The sequence below is a fragment of the Canis lupus genome, chromosome 12, assembly GCF_011100685.1.
Source record: "Canis lupus familiaris isolate Mischka breed German Shepherd chromosome 12, alternate assembly UU_Cfam_GSD_1.0, whole genome shotgun sequence".
NCBI lineage: Eukaryota > Metazoa > Chordata > Mammalia > Carnivora > Canidae > Canis > Canis lupus.
In genome coordinates this window covers 48,167,770-48,193,116 of record NC_049233.1, presented here as the reverse complement: position 1 = coordinate 48,193,116, position 25,347 = coordinate 48,167,770, and the positions used below count along the sequence as shown (strand labels likewise).

At 36.3% G+C, this 25,347-nt stretch overlaps 1 protein-coding gene and 1 long non-coding RNA gene across 5 annotated transcripts in view; one reads left to right on the top strand and one right to left on the bottom strand.

Annotated features, from left to right (window-relative positions):
- The window catches only part of RNGTT (RNA guanylyltransferase and 5'-phosphatase), a 362,370-nt gene that overhangs the window by 329,278 nt on the left and 7,745 nt on the right, over positions 1-25,347 (top strand). The window lies entirely within an intron of this gene.
- Positions 4,766-24,510, bottom strand: LOC119874213. Its single transcript, XR_005368011.1, has 3 exons — positions 24,273-24,510; positions 21,573-21,691; positions 4,766-5,091 (listed from the first exon to the last, which is right to left on the bottom strand). It is a non-coding gene; the product is annotated as an uncharacterized LOC119874213 (long non-coding RNA).

Sequence of the window (25,347 nt, the reverse complement as noted above, 5' to 3'; positions counted from 1 at the left end):
TTAAGCCAGTTACTGCCTCAGAAAATGGTCCAAGATTACTGTGCTTTTGTAGTTAGTGATTTGCTGTCAGCTGTCATTTCTCAAAGTCAGCTTCTGACAGTTCCTTTCTTACTGCTTCTATTTTTTTACTTGCCAATAACTTAAATGCCAAGATTTATAGGGAAAATCAGGTAACTCAACTTGTTAAATCAGTGACATTAATTTGCATATATCAATAAGCTTTGACCAGTGGTCCTAAAGGTATCTCTCCATCCTCCTGGAAAAGTATAATTCATGGACACTGTTCCTGTTTTTTCTTTTTTTAATGAGAGGGAGTGCTCATTCTTCTGTGTTTTCCTGAAGACAGTACTACACTAGTGGTAGTGTTTTATTATATATTTCAGACTTCTCTTGTGTGTGTGTGTGTTATATTTGAAGGGCCTACAGACTTAACCTTTATCTCTTTTAATTTCGTATGTTGCTCTTGTGATCCTAAGTATTTGAATGTGGTTCTGCTTATTTATTTGAATACAGCCAAGAAGGCAAAAAGCATCAGCTGTTATGCTAGGAGTCTTTCATTTGCAGTGGGGTTTTTTCTTCAGTGAGCCTGCTGCCTTTACTCAAAGTCTCCCTTTCATCTCTGTGGCAGTAGCTGATGTCTCTGTCACTGCTACTCACAACCATACCAAGTGATATAAAACAGATTTGAAGCTTAAAATACTTTTCTAGCGTAACTTGCACCTGTGTATCTTCAAGTTTCTCCAGCAAAATGACTGAATCAGTTCTGCATTCAGTTCCCTTGTCAGGTGATGCCTCATAGCTCTCCCTTTTGTTGTAGTACCCGCAGTGCAGTGTGGTTTATAATCCATACTCTTTTAAGTCACGTGCCAATTTAGATACTTAGCTTGTCTCTCTAGCACAGTGCTCATCTCTGTGTCTGAGTGCTTATGGTTTATCATCAAGATATCAGTATATTTCAGTTTCAGGTATCATCTTAAAGAAAACACACAGGAGCTTTAACAGAAGCTGGGAGCTTTTCTACCTAACTAGAAATACGCTAATTGTCAGATTCCAGGTATTCTCATAAAAGCAATGTATTACTAAGAGGAACCTCTTAAAGAATGATTTTATCTATTTTACAGTTAATAAGGGCCCTTTCTGAATTTTTATTTTGGAGGTTTACAACTTAAACAGGATGTTGAGTTTTCTTGCATACATGAATAATGTGTATTCTGAAATAGTTCAGCTGTAATGCCACAATTAGCACCATTTTTCCAGCAGCATTTACTCACTTGGTGCCTCTGTGTCACATTTGGGTAAATCTCATACTATTTCCAACTTTTCGATTACTATTGTGTTTGTTACGGTGATCTGTGATCAGTGATCTTTGACATTACTATTGTAAATGTTTTGGGCCCCCACAAACTATACCCATATAAGACAGCAAATTTAATCGATAAATGTTCTGTGTCTTCTGACGGCTTCACCAACTGGCCATTCTCTCTCCTTGAACCTCGCTATTCCCTGAGACACAAGAATACTGACGTTAGGACTGGCAATAATCTAACAATGGCTTCCCAAGTGTTCAAGTGAAAAAAGAGTCACATACTCACTTTAATTCAAAAGCTTAGAAATGAAAGTTAGTGAGGAAGGTGTGTCAGCAGCCAGTATAAGCTGGAAGGTAGGCCTCCTGTGCCAAACAGCCAAGTTGTGATTACAAAGAAAAAATTCTTGAAGGAAATCAGAAGTACTACTCCAATGAACACACAGATATTAAGAAAGTGGAACAGCCTTATTGCTGATATGGAGAAAGTTAGTGATCTGGATAAAGGATCACACCAGCCACAACATTCCTTGAAGCTAGAGCTTAATCCAAAACAAGGCCCTAAATCTCTTAAGTTCTATGAAGGCTGAGAGAGGTGAGGAAGCTGTGCAAGTAAATTTTGAAACTAGCAGAGGCTGGCTCATGAGGTTTAAGGAAAGAAACTGTCTCCATAACATTAGAGTGCAAGGTAAAGCTGCAGGTATTGATGTAGAAGCTGCAGCAAGTTATCCAGAAAATCTGACTAAGATAATCAATGAAGGTGGCTACAATAAACAGATTTTTAAAATGTAAATGAAACAGGCTTATATTGGAAGATGCCATCTAGGACTTATTATGTAAGAGAGGAGAAGTCAGTGTCTGGCTTCAAAGCTTCAAAGGAAAGGCTGATTCTCTTATTAGGGGCTAATGTAGCCAGATCCTTAAGTTGAAGTCAGTGCTTATTTACCATTCTAAAAAGCCTAGGCACTTAAGAATTATGCTAAATCTACTCTTCCTGTGCTTTATAAATGGAATAAAGCGTGGATGACAGCACATATGTTTACAGCATGGTTTACTGAATATTTTAAACCCACTGTTGAGACCTACTGCTCAGAAAAAAAAAGATTCTTTCCAAACATTACTGCTCATTCATGAGCAGATATTTCTCCAAAGAAGACGTACAGATGGCCAGCAGACATGAAAAGATGAACAACATCACTCATCATCAGGGAGATACAAACCAAAACTACGTGAGGTATCACCTCATACCTGTCAGAATGACTAAAATCAAAAACAGAAGAAACAACAGATATTGGCGAGGATATAGAGAAAAAGGAACCCTTGTGCACTGTTGTGGGAATGCAAACTGCTGCAGCCACTATGGAAACAGTACGGAGGTTTCTCAGAAAACTAAAAAATAGAACTATCCTATGATCCAGTACTATTTACCTGAAAAAACCCCAAACACTAATTCACAGGGATCCATGTACCCCTATGTTTATTGCAGCATTATTTATAATAGCCAAACTATGGAAGCAACCTAAGTATTCATCATAGATGAATGGATAAAGAAGATGTGTGTATTCACATGCACACACACACAAAATGGAATATTTAGCCATAAAAGAGAGTGAAATCTTGCCAATTGCAACAATGTAGATAGAGAGTATAATGCTAAGTGAAGGGCAGCTCCGGTGGCTCAGCAGTTTAGCGCCGACTTCAGCCCAGGGCGTGATCCTGGAGTCCTGGGATTGAGTCCCAGCATGGAGCCTGCTTCTTCCTCTGCCTGTGCCTCTGCCTCTCTCTTTCTCTGTCTCTCATGAATAAATAAATAAAATCTTTAAAAAAAATAATGCTAAGTGAAATAAGTCAATTAGGGAAGGACAGATATAATGTGATCTTACTCATATATAGAATTTAAGAAATAAAACAAATAAGGAAAGGAAAAAAGAAAGACAAACCAAGAAATAGGGTTTGTTTTAAGATTTTATTTACTTATTCATGAGAGACAGAGAGAGAGAGAGGCAGAGACATAGGCAGAGGGAGAAGCAGGCTCCCCACGGGGAGCCTCATGCAGGACTCCTTCCCAGGACCATGACATGAGCTAAAAGTATACGCTCAACCACTGAGCCAGCACCTAGGTGCTCTGAAACAGATTCTTAACTACAGAGAACAAACTGATAGTTACCACAGAGGAGATGGGTGGGTGGGGTGAAATAGGTGATCACTTATCTTGATGAAAAAATAATAAAATAAGTTTTTAAAAACCCATAAATATTACTGCTCATTGACAATGCATCTGGTCACCTAAGAGCCCTAATAGAGATGTATAATGTTGTTTTCATGTCTGCTAGCATAGCGTCCGTTTTGTACCCCATGAATCAAGGAGTAATTTCAACTTTTGAGTCTTCTTATTTAAGAAGTACATTTTGTGGGCACCTGGGTGGCTCAGTCAGTTAAGCATCTGACTCTTGATCTCAGCTCAGGTCTCGATCTTATGGCTGTGAGTTCAAGCTCCATGTTGGGCTCCATGCTGGGAATAAAGCCTACTTTAAGTCCAAAAAAATAAAAAGAAAAAAAAGAAAAAAGAGAGACAAACAGACAAGACATTTTCTAAGTCTAGAGCTGCCGTGGATGCTGACTCCTCTGATGGATATGGGCAAAGTAAATTGAAAACCTTCTGGGAAAGGATTCACCATTCTGGATGCCATGGAGGACACTTGTGATTCATGAGAAGAGATAAAAATATCAACATTAATAGGGATTTGGAAGAAGTTGATTCCAACCCTTATGGATGACTTGGAGAATTTTAAGACTTAAGTGGAAAAAGTAACTGCTGATTATGGTAGAAAGAGCAGGAGAGGTAGAATTAGAAGTGGAGCCCAAAGATGTGACTTAGTTACTGCAGTCTCATAATCAAACTTGAAGGACAGAGGAGCTGCTTCTCATGGATGAGTAAAGAAAGTGTTTTCTTGAGATGGAATCTACTGGTGAAGATGCTGTGAAGACTGTTGGAGTGACAACAAAAGATTCAGAATATCACATAAACTTAGTTGATAAAGCAGCAAAAGATTTGAGAGGACGGACTCCAATTTTGAAAGAAATTCTATTGTGGGTAAAATGCTATCAAACAGCATCACTTACGGCAGAGATATTGATGAAAGGAAGTCGATTAGTGCAGCAAACTTCATTGTCATATTATTTTAAGAAATTGTCACAACCACACCAGGCTTCGGCAACCACTGCCTTGATCAGTCAGCAGGTATCAACAATGAGCAAAGACCCTCCATCCAGCAAAAAGATTACAACTCACTGAAAGCTCAAATGATGGTTAGCATTTTTTAGCAATAAAGTGCTTTTAAATTAAGGTATGTACATTGTTTTACACATAGTGCTATTACACACTTAATAGACTGTATTTTCTGTATTCTTATTTATTTACCCTTGAAGATTTTACCTTTATATATCTTTACATGCCACTGAAACTTTCCGTGTTTGTCATGAGAAAGTATGTATCTCACACACTAAAGTATATGAATAGTAGATGCTCTATATATTAATGTGTAGTCTCAGAAAACTGTTGAACTTTTTAGGATTGTTTGTACAGAAGTATCATAACTGGTGGAGACCTCTGGTATAATAGTATCATATGCTTTATTGAGATGCCATGTAGATTAAGAAATAGATGCTGCCTCTAAAATAAAAAATGTTCTTCATATTCTTCAGGGATACACCATATGTTGATTCCATATTTGTGGTAGTCAAGTGGCATCTTTGACATCATTTTTGAAATGTATTACCATATTCAACTGAAAAAAATTAGAGTAAGAGTCAAAATTGGTTATCATTTTAAGTGTTTTTTTATCTGACAGTAGCAAAAGTAGCATAATTCACTTTTGCTGATACAAAATAAGAAACTCCGCAGTTATATATTTCAACAAATTGAAGTTTTCAAAATGTTGCTTATATTTCTCTTTTGAGAGAAAACAGTTATTGTGTAGTAAATAGCTTATTGTAGCTTTTGAGAAAAGTGTGTATTTAAAACAGCTGTAAAGATGGGAAAAGTGCCTTTTCATATCTAGTAGAGAACAGTGTGACTGTCTCACATTATGTGCAACTAATAATACCTATATGTCTTATTTACTTTTAAAAGAAAAGAAAATTACTGAGCATTTTATTTGCAGGAATCTTTTGTTTTTGTGTCAAGTACATTAATGATGTAAGCTTTTTTTTTTTTTTTGTCTAAACTTTAAAATATAAAACTATTCTCTCTAGTAAACAGATATTTCCTTCACAATTAGATGGAACTTGAATTTATCATAGCAGTCAAACTATCTGGTAAATTATATCATCCAAAGAAAACTTGATTAATGGATTTTTTAGTCAAGGGTAGTCTTCAGAAATTCCCTGTTAATAGGTCTTTGTGGTGGCTTTTAATCTCTTAAAACATAAGGCTTGCATGGGATGAGGCATGAATTAATTTTCTAGCTTTTGACAAAATTGAATCCTAAAACCATCCACATGCATGTGACAATCACTTCTAGAGAGTAATTAGCTTGCTATAAATATGAGATTTCCTGTGAGAAAATTGCTCATGCTATGTAACCAATTCAGAAATTTGGCACATTAGAGAAAAAGTATACCTTATCCAAAAGAATAGAACACTTCAGTTTTTAGTTTGTTTTAGTTTTTGTGCTCTTTTGTATAGATATAATTGTGAGAAATGTGACAGGCTGGTGTGTGAAGCATGTTTATGTCCTTTATGGGGTATGGGATTAACTTTCATAATTAGTTTTTAGAAATCTTTATGGAAATTTTTTCATGAATCTATTAAAATGCACAAGATTGATTTGCCATTCAATTGAAAATCATGTTAATCCCTGAACCTTAGGATAGACTTTAGAACGAGAAAAACCTGCTGAGATTTTTATCCAATTTATGTACTTTGGTGTTTCATCTGTAAAATGGGAATAACAATATCTACTTCTGAGAATTATTGTGTGCATTGTACAGAACAGTGTGGACAAAGCACCTACAATACCAGGTTTATAAAAGTCATTTTTAAAAAATGATGTTTCCCTTACCCCCATCACCCCTCCTCCTAGGCATTTAATAAGCCATTACAAATAGGGAACTTATTCTTTTATTACCTTAGGATCCAGATCATTAGGATCTTCAGATATACTTTCTTTTTACAGTTTTTCTTCATATGAGAAATTATGACATGAGAAATAGAGTGAGTAAATAACCAACACCACAGATTATGTGTTTTGAATATTTGTCATAGAAGACCCGGGCTGCCCCAAACTTGATACTTGCCTCCTGAGAAAACAGGGCACATGGGTACTGTGCTCGGGAGCTCAGGTCTATGGCACAGAATTCCAGCTAAAAGAGATAATTTGAGCTCAAGGTGTACTTTCTCAAAGCTAGGTTTTACTTTGGTTTTAATTCATAAATCGTTTTTTGGAATAGCCAACTTTTTTTCTAATCCAGTTTGACAAAAACAGATTGCAAATAAACCAAATAGTCTATTATTTGCCTTCATTTACTACCATTAATAGTTTTATGCTAAAACGTACATTGAATCAGTAAGAGTGAACCACATGGGGTTTAGTTTCTTCAATTGTATTTAGTTTTATTTTCTTATTGTTTAAAGTGGAAATCGAAGGAAATGGAAAAAAAATTCTTCTGTTTATGTAATACATTATTATGTTTTCCTACATAAATTGAGTGCAGAATAACCCCAGGAAATAACAGGAAAGCAGACTAACAAGTCATGTCCCCTGATGTCTACCAAATGGTTTACAAAAGTTAACTCATTCAGTCCCAACAGCAAACCATCTGGCAAATTGCAAGCATTGTGCTCCAGGTTAAATAGCTTAAAAACTGAATAGTGTAGAGCCTAAGGATCGTGTCCCATGGAGCACAGTGCACATGTATCAGAAGCACCAGAGTCAGGATTTTAATCTGGTTCTGCTTACTCCAGTGTTCTTACTATTTTCTTATAATACTCCTTCCTAAATTGTCCCAATAATCTTGCAAGGTTAGGAATACTCTATATCAAACTGTCCTTAAATTGCATGCTATTTAGTTTCCTGTGAAGAAGTAAAAAGGAAGTGATGTGGTATGTCAGAAGGAGCTCAAAATTGGGTATGAGACTCGGTGTTCTCATTTTTGCCTTAAAAAATTTTTTTTAAATCAGAAATATGTTTTTTCATTCAATCATGAAAACCTTCCTAAGGTTTCCCTTTTTTAGCCCAAACTAAAACACATTTATGATTATTTGGCTTTAAGGTTTTAAAAAGAAAGTAAAAATATTCAAAGTTAAATAAAATAAATGTTTTGAGGACTCTATTGAGAGACTATATGGGTAAGAGCTTTGGAGTCAGGAGAAAGTAAGCTTGAAACCTTCCATGACTGAGTTTTATATACACTGTGACCTCATGGTAACATATATCTGCTCCTCCTTATAAATTTGGTCTAGTTTACCAAAGGGTGATGTGCTAATTAGGAATAGTAATTGGAATTACTCTAAAATAGCCTTCCTTATAAAGCAGAATTCAAAATGTTAGGTCTGTAAGAGGCAACCATTCTGTCATTATTTAAGAGAATTAGATCTGCTCCAAAGTGCCTGACAATGTATGTATCAGACAGCAATGATCAAATGAGGCCTTCCTCCTCATCCTGCAGGGCAGATGCTAGAGATAGCCCTTCCCACAGAATTGTTATTGGTTTCTTTCTGATACAAATATACTCCCCCTACCTGCCCCCAGGTAGTGAGTGGTAGGGGAAGTTCTTTTGATTCACCAGAATTTGATTGCACAGTGATACCAGTGATACCATTTGTTGTATAAATGACCTATATCTCTAAAAAAGGAGAATGTGTTTGTTTCTGTCCTTGGACCAAAGAGCAGGAGGGGATTGAATCTGATACATTTCCAGATAGGGTGAATACTAGAAACCACAAGTCCTATATCTGCAGATCTGGAGGCTATAAATAAAAATAAGCACAGACATCCCAAAATGATGAAATTAAACATTGCAGGACTGATCACCAATGATGTAGGGTTCTATTCCTGAATATGCCATTTTCTGACTAAACAGGCAGTTACGTATATGTACACTGAGGACTGGGATTTATTTATCATTCTAGGTCTTAGGAAAGTTCAAAAATGAAAGCGAAGGTTTCTGTTCTTATCCTGTCTTCATTTGGAAAGTTTGACTTATTCTTGTCTAAATTTTAGAATTTATATATATATATATATATATATATATATATCCAAACACCAGATATGTGCTTGTATTTGGTATGTAAGATCTGAAAAAAAAAAACTTTTGTATATATTATATACGTACGCATGCCCTTGCAAATCATGTGTGCATGCGCGCGCACACACACATCAAACACAGAAAACAAATATAAAGGAATGATTGCTTCTTTGTTTATATCTTCCTTGTTACTTTTGAACAGCATTTTATACTTTACTGGACGAATGTAGAGAGAAAGATGGAAAAAAGAGTGAGTCTTGCAAACTGCTCAAACTTCACCCTAATTCTCCATCTAGCGGTAGGATATTTATTTTCCTTCAAGAATCTTTCTTCAAAAAGTACCTCCTGCTATAATAATATGATTCTCTTTCTATTAAAAGGAATGAGAACTATTAATAACAATAATATATAAATATAATGGAATGTCTCTTTTTAAATATCATTCGAACAATCTGTCAACTGTCATTTCTCTCTCCATGATCGTTACAGCTTTTCCATTTTTCCTTTACATATTAAGTATTAACTGGGAATTCATCTTTTATGTTTTTTCCAAGTCATATTTTATTTTCTATAATTCTCCTTTACAAAAACATCTCTAGAATTCTTTTATTATATAAATTTTCCTAACGGATAATCAAAAGAACCTTGAAATTTGAATTTAGATATTATTAATAGGCTATTCATTAAATCATCTATTGGATCATTAATAAAGTGATAAATTATTAGAGACTTGAAGCCAGCCCTTTGTACTCTCAGGGCAGACGTTCAGTGGCTTGTCATATGTCTTTTTTCAGTCTGTAACCTTTCAGCTTTGTGTAGTCTGATTGAATATTGTTACCAAGGCCACTTTGAACTGATTTGGCAAGTCATATTTCTTGAGACAATTTGCTGATCCTTCTATCTGTAGATTTGGTAGAAAATGTTGATAGAGACTTTTTTAAGATTTTTATTATGGAAAGTTATTTTAAGAAGGAAATAAAGGCCAATTTTATAGTAGCAGCAGGAAGGTAGAAACCTATTTTGTTTTTGTTTTTTAGAAACCTATTTTGAATTCATCCTTATTTACAAAGATCCTAAGTCCCTTTTAAAATTAGAGTCTTGGGACGCCTGGGTGGCTCAGTGGTTGAGCTTCTGCTTCGACTCTAGGTGTGATCCAGGAGTCCCAGGATCAAGTCCCACATCGGGCTCCCTGCATGGAGCCTGCTTCTCCCTCTGTTTCTCTGCCTCTCTCTCTCCCTCTGTGTCTCTCATGAATAAATAAATAAAATCTTTAAAAAAAAAAAAAAAAAGGAAGAAGAAGTGGTTAGCCAGAGGGGAAGAGAGGATGATGTGCTAGTTAGAAAATAAGTACAAATGCATGGATCAAGAAGAGAGCCAGGTCAGTCCAGAGAATGAAAATCATTTAATAGTAGCTGGAATGTTTTAACATCTGATGTCATTTCTATAATTTCTTTGTGTAATATTCATCAAGTTTGTTGTTTTTTCTTGAACACATATTTATTGAGTACCCATTATGTGTTCAGGGAGATCTGGTAATGAACAAACAAGGGCTCTTGTTTTGTTTGCTCAAGGAGCTTTTACCATCTAAGGGAGGCAGAGAATATAAACAGAGGAAGAAGTTATACCATCAAGTAATATATCACATGATATTTCAAGACCTGACAAAATAGATTTAATTCTATAGAGAAAAATGTCATTTGAAATTATTAAAGTCAAGCATCAGCTCTTTTTTGCCAGCATGTTATGCCAGCGGGACTCTGGAAGAGATGGGTGAGAGTCTGTGCCTGGCCCAGGGCAGCCTCTTCGCAGTGCAGTCACTCTGGGGAAGGAGATGACATGTGGAAGGTGGAAGGAGTCATGGGGGTAGGGTCTATCTAGCTTGGCATCTTGAGCAGGAAGATTCCTGTCCTGAGAGTTGTCCACATCCATTTTTCATATAATTCAAGACTAGAAAAGGTGAAATGCTCCCCACTTCCTTGATAGTTGCTTGAAATCGATACCTCATACTCTGTGAGGGTTTTTATTTATTTATTTTTCTAACTTTGGAGTTTGGTCCTGAAAGCAATTTAGTGGATTTTAAACAATTTTGGTTTTGTTTTAATGAAATAAAGTAGAAGGGAAAATAGCAAAGTGCACCAAGTAAGGATATAAATGTTATATAAAATGTGTGTGTGTGTGTGTGTGTGTGTGAGAGAGAGAGAGAGAGAGAGAGAGAGAGAGAGAGTAGGTTGGGATATAAACTGTTTTTCCTATGTTAGGTGAATTAGGTCAAACATTTTTCTCCTCTTTGGTGAAACTTATATGACTGTAAGTAAAAATTTGGCCTGAGAAAACATCTCTTTTGCTTGTTAAGGATTGTTTTACACATCACAGGATTAGTGTGCTGGACTGAGATAGATGCCAAAAGTCTAGACCCTTGTTCTAACTCTGCTCCTGATGAAATATATGCTTTGGACAAAGGGTAGGCTTTCTGTGAACCTCAGTATTTTTAATCTGAAAAGAGAGCTGGCCTAGGTAAGCTCTTATGCTCCCTGCCAATCAAGATTCTAGACTTACTATTCTCTGTAAGGCAGTCGGGTATAAAAAGCAAATTATCTTAAAACTGAGCATTTGCACAGCTTTACCAATTTAGAGAGGTAGCCTTAAGAGTAAACACAAAAACGTGAAGCAAAAAACTGTATCTGGCTTACTATCACATGATCCTGGTTCCCTACAGGACATGCTTGTCCCTTCCTCTATAAAGCAGATGGTCCACTGCATGCAAATAGATCCTATGAATGAAATAATGAACATAAAGGCACTTGGCATGGCACCTGCATAATAGAGCCTTAAAAAATGCTTAATTGAGAAAATGTTGCTTATGATCTCAATCCCTGCCCAAGACAGTTCTATGGGCTACTTGTCACAAAAGTCAGGAAGGTCAGAGTGCTGCAGAAAAACCAGTACTTGAAACGGATGGACACCCTTTACCTACCATCCATTTCCAGTTATCCGATCTGCATATACTATGTGTTTCCTTACCCCTCTGTGAGATGCCAGGGTGACAGATTGTATCTCCCAGCTACCTTTTTACCACTGCACGCAATAGGGAACATCAAGTACACAGGAGTTTCTCCAGTCTCATCCCCTGTGCTGCAGGAAGACTGCCTGAGAAGGAAACTCAACCATAAAATAAAGTCACAGAACCAGTTTATCCCATTCATATGTTTGGGTATTTAGGGTCAATTTTCTTGTAGGTGCTTACCTGTATTTTGAGATAGTAGCAATTAAACTGAGCTAAATGTAACAAAATAGTACATGTTACAGAGGATGTTAAAATTCTCAAAGAGCTCTCTGCTTGTAGCAGTTTCTTAATGCTATGGAGCACAGAACTGTGTGGCCATCAGAAAGAGCGGCTAACAACCCCATTTGGGGCATTGTTAGACAGTTCTGTTGACACATGAATACATTTCATACTATTATCATAAAATTGTGGCCTGGAAATTGAGCAGCCATGGTGCTGCATTTCAGACTCACATTTATAATAAGCTGTAATAAAGTAAACATTTTAAATGGATATAAGAATAGGCATTACTTGTGATCACAAATGTATGTTCAATTGAAGTGCTTTTGAAGCTCAATTTAACAAAGCAAACAAATTTCCTGGCATTATTAACATAATTGTTCTCACTGTTGGGTTTTGATTTCTAAAAAGTTATTTAAGAAAAATTGCTTTAAAAACCCCAAAACCAGCAAAAAGAAAGGTAACTAAGAGTGAACTACTTTTCCTTTTATCATATCAGATTTTTTTTAAGTCCCAAATATTCACTCTGCCACTTCCCCCAACTTGCCAAACCATTGCCAATCTTTTTAACTCAAGAGTTCATGTTTCATGATTAATTTCAGGTTATTCAGTTGTTTTCTCTGCCATCAGTAGGCTCTGGAGTGGGGCTACGCAGCATTTATCTGCTAGTGAAACTCCAGGCTGTGCAGTAGTTAAGACAGGGACTTATCCCTTTCCCTGTCCTAAGGACAGAAAAGGACTATAATATCCATTTAACATCAGAGTGGGGGATGCATAACTATATGTAAATTTAGCACCAATTAGATGGTAGGATTCGAAGGACTGTTGTTCCTGGAATATTCCAAAAGCAAAAATGGAAATGATAGTGGTAACATCTGAAGTGTGGTGGCAAGACCGTTAAAGCAGTGATAATTTGGAGCCTTTGGGCACAGCACAGTCCTAGGAGGTGATCACTGTGTCTTCTGTGACAGCTGGCAGCTGGCAAACAAAGCAGATGATGTGTTCTCAGCTTGTTAGTTTTCCATAGTGTTCTCCAATTTTGAATAAATCCCTCAAACATCCTTCCTGTATCGTCATTTGGCTAGAGCAGACCTTCATGTAGCAAGTGTGTTACTGGCACAACAGTCCACCACAGCGGAAGCCATGGGAGCTCAGGGTTGCAGGTATGCTGGCCTAAAAGTTGGCAGAAGTATACAACATGGCCTTGACAGGAGGAACACTCTTCAAAAACTCAGATGGTGATTTCTGACAGTCATGGAATTGAGCTGACTTAGTCAACATTAGAGGGAAGCACACGAGTGCAGGAATATCCTATAAAAGTACTGATGATTTAAAAGCATTCCTGCCAAGCATATGACCTGATACAGAATTTTAACTCAGCATCAAGATTGTGCTAGATACCTTTTAGAGGGAAGGTAAAAGCCACTGATCTTACTTTCTTCAGACTTAATTCCAAGTAGCTTAACACTATTGCCCAGAAAATAATAGATAACCATGGCTACCTTGAGAAGAGCAGTTAAGTGGTGAACGTCCAAAGATGTAGTTTTCTTGGCCCATGAATGAAGTTTTGATTCTGGTTCTTTATTCCCACTAAGACACATTCCCATTATCCTCACCAGAACAGGATTAGAACAAAAACGTAAGGGGAAGGAGGGGGTGGGAGAGAGGAGAAAGTAAATGAGAAATTTAATCTGGTTCCACATATAATCTTCGGGAGTTGTGAATTGTTACAATTCTGTTCTCTCAAAGATCGGCAATTCAGTATTTCTAAATCTTTAGATAATAGCCAGTACTTATGTGCATTTTATATACATGCATAATTCTTTGCAGCAATCCTTCCCCGCCACCCCCACCCCACCGCCCCCACTTTGAAATAAAAGGAGATAAAACAGTTGCCAGGACAGAAAAGACTGTTTTAAATCACTGAAACCTACTAGAAATTTAAATAGCTCTAATCATCACTGAAATCTTTCTTTGTTGTGTATTACTCAACGGAAAAGCACTTTATCTTCACTTCACAGACCTGGCTTAGGACACTTAGAACTTCCTTTGTCTCCTTTTCACATCTTTTCCCTCCCTACTTTTGAGATTTCTCTTTCTCCTGACTTCTTTCCAAACCTCTTTTCTCCAGACTAGTATTAGCCAACCAATGATACTTGAGGTTGGTGGATTTGTTTTTGTTTTTGTTTTTCTCACATGCAGCCTGAGTTTCTTATTTTTATTTTAGAAGATTGTTATATTAAACTTAACATGACCTACTATTAGACTAGCTCACATGTCTCCTTTAGTTTGTGGTGACTGCAAAGGATACTCCATTAGCTCTTTGGTTTAGCTATTTAGTAATTTCTTGATTAGGAGTGAACTATAATAAAATTTTCCTTTCCTCTTATTTCTTGAATTTCCTTGATATTACTCAGGGGCAGTGCGATATAGAGTTCTAGATCCAAACATAACCTTGAAAGAATTAAATACTCTGATCCTTAATGTCTTCATTATTTACAAAGGATAATAATGTATATAAAGAGCCTTGTGTGGTGCTGGCTATAAAGTAGTTACTTAATCAGTATTAGTTCCCTCCCATTTCCTTCCCTATGAAGGAAAAATCTCACGCAATAATTTTTTTTTTAAGATTTTATTTATTTATTCATGAGAGACACAGAGAGAGAGAGAGGCAGAGACACAGGCAGAGGGAGAAGCAGTGCTAAACTGCTGAGCCACCCGGGCTGCCCCTCAGGTAATAATTTTAAAAGTAAATAGTTCTAAAGAGGGCAACTCTTTAGCGCTGCCTTCAGCCTAGGGCGCGATCCTGGAGACCTGGGATCGAGTCCCACATCAGGATCCCTGGAGTCCTGGGATCAAGTCCCACATCGGGCTCCCGGCATGGAGCCTGCTTCTCCCTCTGCCTGTGTCTCTGCCTCTCTCTCTCTCTGTGTCTCTCATGAATAAATAAATAAAATCTTTTTAAAAAAATTGCTCTAAAGAAAATAAGTATCTTAGGTAAAAATGTTAAGTTAATTTTGTGTACCAGTTACAAAAATAATGAGTTTTCTATTTCCTCGGTTTTATGCCTCCTCAATGCATGAATGTTCACATACGTAAAGATATACTAATCAATAGAAATAATGGGGGATGCATTTTAGTATTTGAATATTTTAGAATAAAAGTGACTTGATGATCTTAAGTTTCCTATCAGCTCCAAAATATTGGATTTTATGAAAGGGGATTGTGATATGTTTAAGGGCAAAAAAAATTTTTTGAGGAAAGTATTTAGGGAATGTGACAGTTGAGGCAGATAATTTATTGTAATAATTTTCAAGCTTCCAACATCTTCTGAGTAGCTTTCGATTGCGCAATTAATGAAGCCGATGAGACAGATTTAAATAAATCTATTGCGAATAGCCTTCATAGGGTATATAGAGAAAAAAAGATAGAACCCTTGGATTCTAAGCAGTGTTACTATCACTCTGTGTAATACCTTTATCAGTACCTCCAGGATTTCTTTCTCAAAGAAGAAGAAATATAGCTGCTGAGAAAGCATTCATAAAAATAGAATGCAATGTGCGTGCCAAGGAGTAAAAGAATGACTCTAAATGGCTTAGTGGACATAGCAAAGGCAGGTTACAGGTACTGTGGTCAGAATATCTCAATATAAGTCTCCACTGACTGGAGGTACAGACAGGTAAGAAAGGAATCCTGGAAAGCTTTGTTTGTTCAGATGGGTCCTAGTTAGTTATCCACAAGAGCATTACCACTAAACTAAGGCATTGTGTGTACCTAAGTTAATGATTCAGAGGTGTGTGGGTCTGTGGGCTTTGGTGCCCATTCATGCCGCTGGAGCAAACTGAGTCTTTTTAAAGGAATGTATTTCCTCTAAAAGGAATGTATTTACTCTTAAAGATAGCCAAAAGGAAAGAACAAGACAAAAAAAAAAAATAGAACAAGACATTTTTGTTGTCATTCTAAATGAGGGCAGAACGGAAAGGAAATTTTTATTTATTGTAGCATTTTGGCTTATTGCCATATGCCACACCGATCCACGTGGAGGACAGTTCTCTTGAGGTTTCTAAACTATAAAAAGAGCATTGTTAAATAGTTGAGTTTAAAATGAGTGTGAGGTAGGGGCACCTCGGCAGCTTAGTAGGTTCCGCATCTGACTCTTGATTTCAGCTCAGGTCATGAATCCAGGGTTGTGAGATCAAGGCCTGCATCAGGTTCCACACTGGGCATGGACCCTGCTTAATTAAGATTCTCTCTCTTCCTCTCCCTCAGCCCCTTGGCCATTCATCAAATTCAATCTGACAAATACATTTTATGAATTATTTGCATTGGCTATGGGACACACATCTTTAAAAATAGGCAACATCAGATAAGTCTTTCATCATACTTTTAACTGTTTAGAAAGAAAAAAAGTGTTTAACATGCATATTGGTTTTACCCTTCTTCCCAAAATGGTAGATACTAAAGCTTTCCTTGGTTGTGTTTTGTTTTTATTATCCCAAGCATGCACTGAATCCATGATCTGCTTCTAATTCTTATCATGCTCAGTACTAAACAGGGAGCAATGCTTTGTGTCATCAAGTTTGGCACTCTACTTATTAAGCCATTACCCCACCTTACCTGGCAGAGCTGCCTATTTTGTCCACATGACCTTTTCTTTTTGCTAGTTGTGCCCACAGAAAGGTCTTCAATCCACTAATGGCTTCTCATTTGGTCTACAAATCAGACAAAAGCTTTGCAGCTGTGAAATGCAGTCCATTTTAAAATTAACCTATTGTAAATCCTTAATGATTGAGAAATTCTGCAATTTGCTATGATTTGTGGTTTGTGCTACAACTAGAATAGCAAACAGCAGAGATGATACAGGTCAGAATAGTGGGCATTGGGAGAAAGTAAAGAAGAAGAAACTTGTTAGATACTGTGCTTGGTTCAAGCCAATATGTTAAGCCCTTCATCCATCTCACATCACTTTGTCTCCCATTCCCAGACTCTCCAAGTGGAGTGTAATCCTTGGAAATAGTTACTTAAATTACATTTTCTAACATAAGAAGTAAAATTGTCCACAAGTGGGATCTGTCTTTGCCTCCTTTAACACATTTTCAACCTAGAACCTAGATTCTTAAGGATAAGGAGGGCCCATGTTTTTGACTCACAAAGACCTAGAATTTGAATTTTGATACCAAAACAAGTGAGCTCTATCCTTATGCAAATTACTTAAATTCTCTGGGCTTCAGTTTCTACATGTCTTATTAGATACATACACAGATTAAATTAGATTCTCTATTAGAAAACCTAGTAGGGATAAGTAGGGATACAGTACAATTCTCTGTCATTTACTAGCTATGAGACCCTAACTAAATAGAGAAAAAAAGATAGAACCCTTGGATTCTAAGCAGTGTTACTATCACTCTGTGTAATACCTTTATCAGTACCTCCAGGATTTCTTTCTCAAAGAAGAAGAAATATAGCTGCTGAGAAAGCATTCATAAAAATAGAATGCAATGTGCGTGCCAAGGAGTAAAAGAATGACTCTAAATGGCTTAGTGGACATAGCAAAGGCAGGTTACAGGTACTGTGGTCAGAATATCTCAATATAAGTCTCCACTGACTGGAGGTACAGACAGGTAAGAAAGGAATCCTGGAAAGCTTTGTTACTTAAACCTCTGTGCCTGTTTCTGTATCTAGAAAAATGAAGATACTTCCTACAGCTGTTATGAGGATTAAATAGATTAATCCATGTAAAGCACTTAGAACAGTTATCAACACTTAGTGTTTAATAATTATTAACCATTCTGGTTGACAGATATTAAATGGATAATCAACAAATTTTATTTACTAGTAATGATAAATATTCTAAAGGGAAGGTGTAGGGTGCTCTGAGACAGTTCATATGAGCTAGAAAGATAAGCAAGGGCTGTATCATTCAGTACTTTGTAATGGGAAGGCATCCACAAAGGATGATGTGGTTGGATTTACTTTTTACAAAATTCATATCGTTCTTGTGTCTTTTTAAATTCAGCTTTTAAAATTTAACATACATCAAGCTCACTCCTTTGGTGTATAATTCTGAGAGATTAGATAAATGCATAGAGGTGTATAGCCACAACTGGAATCAAGATATGCTAGTTCCCCCTTATTTGTGGTTTTCCTTTCTGTGGTTTTAAGTTACCTGCACACTCAACAATGGTCAGGTAGCAGATGATCCTCCATCTGATCTCTGCTGTGTGCACAGAAGGTCAATATTAGCTTAAGGTCAATTAGGCTGTCACAATGCCTACCTCAGGCACCTCATCTCATATAAGTATTTTATCATTTCTTCATCACAAGGAGGGTGAGTATGGAACAATAAGATATTTTGAGAGAGAGCAGCCTCATTCATATAACTTTTAGTACAGTATATTGTTATCATTGTCCTATTTTATGATTAGTTACTGTTGTTCATCTTTTACTCTGCCTAATTTGAAAATTAAACTTTATCATAGATATGTATGTGTAGGAAAAAACAGAGTATATTTAGGGTTCAGTACAATCTACATTTTCAGGCATCTGCTGGAGGTCTTAGAACATATGTGCCACAAATCAGGGAGGAGTACTGATAGCATGAGCCCATCACCTCCCCCAAAATTCTGCAGGACAGCCCTATGCAATTAGTTACACCTCTCATTCTCAAACTTTGCAACCACTGATCTGTTTTCTGTTCCTGTAATCTTGCCTTTTCCAGGGTGTCATGCACAGGGAGTCACATACTCTACAGCTTTTTAAGTCTAGTTTCTTTAACTTAGTATACTGCATTTGAAATTCATCTATTATTGCTTTAGTCCTTACTGCTGTGAGTAGTATTCCTTTGTATGGCTATACTAAAACTTCTTTATCTTTTCAGCGATTGAAGAGCACTTGAGTTGTTTCTAGCTTGGGATGATTATGAATAAAACTACTATACACATTAGTATTCAGGTTTTTCTGTGAATGTGTTTTCATTTTTCTTGAGTAAATCCCTAGCTGGTTCTTGTGGTAAGTATATATCTTACTTGATAAACAAACTGCCAAACTGTCTTCTAAAGTGGTTATACCATTTGATATAAGATTTTAGTTGCTTTACATTTTTCTCAGCATTTGATATTATTCGTATTTATCAATTTTATTTATTTTAGACATTCTAATAGGTGTGCAGTGGTATCTCATTGTGATTTTAATTGCATATTTTCATGTGCTTAATTGCCATCCATGTCTTCTTTGGTGAAGTATCTGTTCAGGTTGTTTGCCTTTTTTTATTTATGAATTAGCATGCACGTGGGGTGGGGGGCAAAGGGAAAGGTAGAGAGAAAATCTTAGCCAGGTTCCATGCTCAGCATGGACCATGATGCGGGGCTCAATTTCAGGACCCTGAGATCATGACCTGAGCTGAAGTCAAGAGTTGGATGTTTAACCAACTGCGCTACCCAGGCACCCTGTGTTTGCCCATTTTTAATTGTGTTTTATGACTGAGTTTTAAAAGTTCTTTGTGTATCCTTGATACAAATCCTTTGTCAGATGTGATTTGCAAATAATCTGTGTCTTGCCTTTTCATTCACTTAGCAATATATTTAACAGAGCATAAATTTTAAAATTTATCAACTTTTTGTTTTATGAATCATGTTTTTGGTGGGGTTTTTTTTCCTAAGATTTTAATTTATTCATGAGACACACACACACACACAGAGAGAGAGAGAGAGAGAGAGAGAGAGAGAGACATAGAGGGAGAAACAGACTCCTCATAGGGAGCCTAACATGAGACTCCATCCTGGGACCCAGGATCCTGCACTGAGCCAAAGGCAGACGCTCAACTGCCGATCCACCCAAGCATCCCTTTGGTGTTGATTTTAGAAACTTTGCCTAATGTATGTCACAAAGATTTCTTTCTGTGTTTTCTGTAAAAATTTTATAGTTTTAGGTTTCATGTTTAGGTATATTTTCCATTTTGAGTTAATTTTTGTATAAAGTAAAATATTTGTGTTGAGGTACATAATTTGGAAACAGGTGTGCAATTTGCTCCAGCACCATTTGCTAAAAAGACCATCCTTTCTTCACTGCAAATTTGCAATTTTGGCAAATATCAATTGACCTTGTAATTACAGATCTACTTCTGGACACTCTTCTGTTCCACTTATCTATGTGTCTCTCCACTCACCAACCACATTGTCTTGATTACTATAGCTTGTATTAAGTCTTGAAATCAGTGTCAATTCTCCAACATTGTCTTTTTGTTTGGGCTATTCTAATTTCTTTGGCTTTCCATATACATTTTAGATCAGGTTGTTGATATCTGTAAAAAATTCTTTTGGCATTTTGCTTGTGATTATGTTGAATCTGTAGATCATTTAGGAAGAACTGACATCTTAGCAATATTAAATCTTCCAATTCATGAGCATGGTATTTGTTTAGGTCCTCCTTGATTTTTTTTTCTTTTATTGATGTTTTTTAATTGTCAGCATTCAGATCCTGCATGGTTTTTTTTAATTCATACTTAAGTATTTCATGTTTTTGAAAGCTATTGTAAATGATGCCATTTAAATTTTAAACTTCTAGCCATTCATTGCTAATATAGAGGAATAAAATTGGTTTTAGTATAGTAACCTTGTATCTGCAACCTTGTGAAAGTTACTTATTAGTTCTTTTTTTATGAGTAACATGTCTTTTGTGAATAGAGACCATCTTATTTCTCCCTTCCCAACCTGTATATCTTTTATTTGTATTTTAAGCAAGGAAATGATTTGGTTGGATTTGCATTTTTCAAAGACCAATCTGGCTGCGCTGTAAAGAATTGATGGGGTGGGGGAAATGTAGAAGAATAGTCTTTTGTAGGAATCTGAGAGATAGAGAGGGGACAAATGGACATGTGCAGAATATATTTTGGAGGTAGAATTGGTAGACCCTGGTAATAAATTGAATAGGAGAGAAAATAAAAGGGGAAAGGGATCAGGAGGGCACTAAGGTTTCTGTCATGAGGAACTGGTTGAGTGGAGTTCCCATATATTGAGATAGAGAAGAAGTACATTTGGGGGAAGATAGAGTTGAGTTTTGAATATGTCAGGTTTGAGAAATCTATAGGAATTTCAAATAAAGATGTCAAGTAGGCAGCTGGACCCTCTCTCTATATATATGATATAAAAAGGTATATATAGGGCATACCATATGAGAGGAAGAGTTTGGGAATGAGTCAGACTTATGTGGAACCCTCTTTAAAGGCATGTAGAGAACATTCTTTATTTTCAGTTCCTTCAGCATGCCAAGATCTTAAGTTTTTTTTCACCTCAGACCTTTGGACATACTGTTAATCACTCCCTGAAGTGTGTATGACTCCCATTTCCCCTTGCCTGCTCTTATTTGTTTCCCTCTCTGTCTTTCTCCTTCTTTCCATCTCCTTCCTTCATTCTATAACTGACCTCTCATCATATTATAAATCTCAACTCAAGTATCATCTCCCCAAACTACCCCACCTAAAACCAGATACCTTTCTCCTGGCCTTAGTTTCTATTGCATATCTGTTTTCTTCATAGCTCTTACATAATTTGTTATTTGACTGTTTACTAGACTATACATTCCAAAGGACTGGAACTGTGTCTGTATCACCAGTCTACAACCTTGTGCCTGACACATGGCTGGTCAATAATATTTGTCAGATGGTGGGAAGGAAGGATCTTCAACGCTTTGCCGTGGCTGCATTAGGTCCAATGTCTTTGTGTTTTCATATGACTGACTTACCTTACACTTACATGTGAAGAGGTTTCTATACTCCATTTCAGCCAAAGTCTGAGCAGGAAAATAACCTTATTTGTTTCATTCTGCATTTATTGTCCACAGAGTGCCAGGCTTTGTGATAGCTGGTGGGATATGAAATGGCATTGTGGCATTAGACAGGGAAACCTATATTGAGACCTGGCTGTTCCATTTTCTAGGTCTGTGACTTTGGGTGGGATATTTAACCACTTTGAACTTTAGACTCCATACCTGTTGAAGGGCAATAATAGAATTCCTATCATAAGATTGTGGTGCAAAATAAATCAGATAATGTGTATGGGTCACAAATTTATAATTTAATTTATAATAATTATAATAATTTATAATACAAACAAATTTATATTTGTTTGATACATACTAAGTGCTCAATGAATAAATTGTTAATATTCATTTATATAAAATGAGTCATATAGTTCTAGAAATGATTGGTATTGCTTGACCAGTGGGCAGGGTGGGAGGAGACAAATCTTTTATCTTTCATTTTCTCTACTTGTTCTTTACTGCCAAGACAGAAATGCTGCTTTTAACACTATGATAGCAGACTAGTAATGTCACCGCCTCCATGTTAGGCACCCAGAAACAGAGAGTACAAATGCATTGTTTATTCAGATGACAAACTGAAGATATTTAAGCCATAAAACGTTTTGTTTTGTTTTGTTTTGTTTTGTTTTGTTTTGGAGGAAAGAAAGAAAAGGTAGAAAGGAGGAAGGAAGCAGAGAAAGGCTAGAGATAGTATTAGCTTACTTTAGTTAACCAGCCATCAAACACTACAAACTGGTTTGATAAACTGAGGCTCATGATTCTCTTGAATTCGGTAAACATCCTCTCTGAGGATCTACCTGGGACTCAGTACTGTAATAACAGTGGGGAGATGAATGAGGAATATATATTTTAGTGATCTAGAGCCAAACCAATGAGATTAACTTGATAGAAATTCTCATTCTCTACCATGATCTATATTCTGCACCTCCGGCAAAGTTGTTTACTACTCGGATTGGTTTCCCCTAAGAGCTAGATAAAAACCTACATGTGGGTTTACATATTAGGATCTGGGGAAGGATGAATGAATGAAAAGGTCTTAGGACAGAGGCTATGAAACTTTCTTGGTTCATTTTGCCTCATACACAACATCTCTAAGGCAAAAGAAATACCTAACACCTCCATTGATTGAGAGGATGGAACCAAAAAATTTAATGAGTATCTAGATTTTAACAATTTAGCACATGTTAAGGATTACATAACTTCTCAAACCTTGGAGTCAGATTATACACCACCAACTTCATTTACTATTCTGATTTTTGTGGTACTTGGTATTTATCGCAGTAATTGCCCCCAAACTCAGCTTTGCAAAGTCATCTCAAGGAATCTTATATTGAAACTGTGAACTTCTTCCAATTAATAGTTTGTATGGTGTTTAACATTTGCCACTGTTTCCTTAAAAATTTGGATCCCTGGGTGGCTCAGTGGTTTAGCGCCTGCCTTCGGCCCAGGGCATGATCCCGGTGTGCCAGGATCAAAAAAAAAATGAAAATATCCCACAGTACCTCTCTGAGTTTGTTGCAGCACACCAGGGTACCTCATTGCACAGTTTGGGAACTGTGGTCTTGGGATCTTATTCCAAGACTTTGTTTTCTATAAATGTTTATCTCTTTTTATTTTTCTATCTCTCATGAAAACCAAGCTGAAGTTTGGTTTATTATCTATTATCTTTTATGTAATAGTTTTTAAAGGAAATTTTCATTATTAAAAATTATGAAAGTTAAGCACATGTAATATAGAAAGTTTAAAAATACAGCATGATACAGGTAAAAGTCATTCCTGATTTCACCGTCTACCAATAACCATTGCCTACATATCATTGTTTTATCTTTATGTCTGTTATTCTATATGAATATTTATTATATTTTGAGTAAGAACTGTGACTAACTCTGACTTTATTGGAAGGTAATAATCTATGGTTTAGTGAGAATTTCATACCCTGAAGTTGTGATTGTAATGACCTTTATGACAAATGACAAATAAGAGTTCTGGGCTGCCTTCTTTTTTTTGGCTGCTTTCATTGGAGGGCTTGAAGACCCCATCATTCACAAGGGAAAAAGACTTCCTGCTGCTCTGTTTCCAACCTAGCAAATGCAAAATATGTTATTTATACATAATAGTAGTGGTGGGTGTAACATTTTTTTAAGAGGGTAACTTGTCAAGTGTTTTACTTTCTTTAATAGTGGATGCACTTTCTAATAGTAATATATCAAGGCCCTACTATAAAGTAGTATTTTTAAAAGATTAATAATTCAGATTTAAGCTATTTGTATTGTTCTGATACCATTAGGAAAACGTTTCTAGTTCCATTTCATTTCTATTGTGTTATTTTATTTTCTATACCTTTATAGGTACTAGAAATTGAAGTTATTTACATGAAAAATTTTTGTTTCATCTAGTTATGTTTTTAAAATTTACCTTCTGTCACTGTATAGAGGTAGAACTTGAATTATCAGAGTACAATTATAACTTCAAAAAGAAAAAATGGCCAATTTTAAGTTTAGCTCCAGAGAGCAGTTAACAAAAGATGGAGTGGAAACTTCTAAGTGAAACATCTATTCATCTGTAGAGTCTCATTGTTATTTTCTCTTTCTCTTTCCCTCAATAATAATTTTAAATTCTGACCTGAACAGGTGGTGACAGTACTTTCTTAGCATAGCCTGGACTGTTGAGGAGTGATTCTGTTCTTATAAAATCCTAGTAGAGGACTTCATGGCTGATTCTAGGGCTGGGGCAGAGAAAATACAAAGATGAGCCTGTAGTAGTATCTTGAATTGCCAGAAAGTAAATGCTGAAAATAAGTAAGTAAAAATGGAAGCAAATTAAAAGGACACAGGAGCCAACCTGAGAGAATTCCCAGTGCCAAAACTGGAACAATTTGATCAACAAAATGAATGACAGTAGTATTTTATTATAAACCAAAGAATAAAATATCCATGAGTTTATACTGATACAACTAAGTATATGAAGGAAATGGTCCAAGTTGTTCCTTACAGAAAAAGTCCAGATAATAAGTGTAGAAGGAATGGAGAAAAGAGAAAACCCCATTAGAACACCACAGGAGTAATTGCTGTGGGCAAGATTCACAGATGGATGCTAAAATTAATGAGCAAAACCTTAAGGAGAAACAGGATATTTGTATAGTCTCAAAATACCTCTCTCAAGAAACTTAGTAATTTCTCTGGTGATTCTAATAAATGTCCACAACTTTTTTGATACTCTCCTTCCCAGGAAGTGTAGCTTACTTCCCTTATCCTTGAATGGAGCTGTTTGTTCATTGTGACTAATAACTACCAGTAGAGTATGGAGAGGAGAAAAATAGTAACTTTACAGTAGTGAAATGTGGCATGTACCATCTTAATGAAGTGGTCAGAGTTAGTTAGCATCACCAGTGATAAGTCCTGTTGATACCACACACCCCCAGATGTTACACAACAAAAGAGGCACTTAATCTTTTGACATTTGTCCCCTAAATCCATAACCCCAGTCTAATCATGAGAAACCATCAGAAAATTCCAAATTGAGGACTATTCTACAAATACTTGATTAGTACTCTTCAAAAGTGTCAAGAATGGTCTGAGAAACTGTCATAGATCATAGGAGACTAGGGAGACGTGATGACTAAATGCAGTCTGGTTTCCTGGCTGGGATCCTGGAACAGATAAAGACATTAGTGGAAAAACTGAAGTCTGAATAGTCT